The following is a 1,354-nucleotide window of genomic DNA, read 5'->3' on the forward strand; positions in this document are numbered from 1 at the left end:
AACGGGGCCCATCAGCCGTTAGATCGAAGCTCTCTTCGTGATCTACAACTGGCACGGGAACGGCGACAACTTTTTATGTCGTAACGGGTCCCATAATCTGTCAGATCAAAGCTCTCATCGCCCTCTACAACCGCCACGAATAAAGTGAAAACTTTTGGCGTCGTATCAGGGCCGGCCCATCAGAGGTTATATCGAAGCTTTCTTCGCGCTCTACCACTGCCACTAGAATGATGACAACATTTGGTGTCGAAATGGGGCCCATCAGCCGTTAGATCGAAGCTCTCTTCACGCTCTACAACCGCCCCAGGAAGGGTGACAAATGTTGGTGTCGTAACGGGGCCCATCAACCGTTAGATTGAAGAAGCTCTCTTCGCGATCTATGAATGGCACAGGAATGATGACAACTTTTGGTGTCGAAATGGGGCCCATCACCCGTTAGGTCGAACCACTCTTCACGATCTACAACTACCACGTTTTCGGTGAAAACTTTTGGTGTGCTAACGGGGCCCATCGGGCTTTAGATCGAAGCTCTCTCCGCCCCCTACAACCGCCACGGGAATGGCGACAACTTTTGGTATTGAAATGGGGCCCATCAGCTGTTTGATCGAAGCTCTCTTTGTGATCTACAACTGCCACGGGAATGGTGAAACTTTTGGTGTCGTAACGGGGCCCATCAGGCATTAGATCAAAGCTCCGTTCGTGCCCTGCAACCGCCACGGGAATGGCAACAATTGTTGGCGTCGTAATGGGGCCCATTAGCCATTAGATCGAAGCTCTCTTCGTGTTCTACCGCTGCCAGGGGAACGGTGACAACTTTTGGTGTCATAACGGGGCCATTCAGCCGATAGATCAAAGCTCTCTTCGCGATCAACGAATGGCACGAGAACGGTGACAAATTTTGGTGTCGTAATGGGACAAAGTTTCACCGTTCCCCTGGCAGCGGGAGAGCACGAATAGAGCTTCGATATAACGGCTGATGGGCCCCGTTACGACACCAACATTTGTCGCCCTTCCCGGGGCGGTTGTAGAACGTGAAGAGAGCTTCGATCTAACGCCCGATGGGCCCCGTTAGGACACCAAAAGTTTTCACCGAAAACGTGGCAGTTGTAAATCATGAAGAGAGGTTCGATCTAATCGCTGATGGGCCCCATTACGACACCAAAAGTTGTCGTCATTCTCGTGCCATTCGTAGATCACGAAGAGAGCTTCTTAGATCTAACGGTTGATGGGCCCCGTTATGACACCAACATTTGTCGCCCTTCCCGGGGCGGTTGTAGAACGTGAAGAGAGCTTCGATCTAACGGCTGATGGGCCTCATTTCAACACCAAACGTTGTCGCCATTCTAGTGGCGGT

This window comes from Morus notabilis, unplaced genomic scaffold, assembly GCF_000414095.1.
Source record: "Morus notabilis unplaced genomic scaffold, ASM41409v2 Scaffold314, whole genome shotgun sequence".
NCBI classification, from domain to species: Eukaryota; Viridiplantae; Streptophyta; class Magnoliopsida; order Rosales; family Moraceae; genus Morus; species Morus notabilis.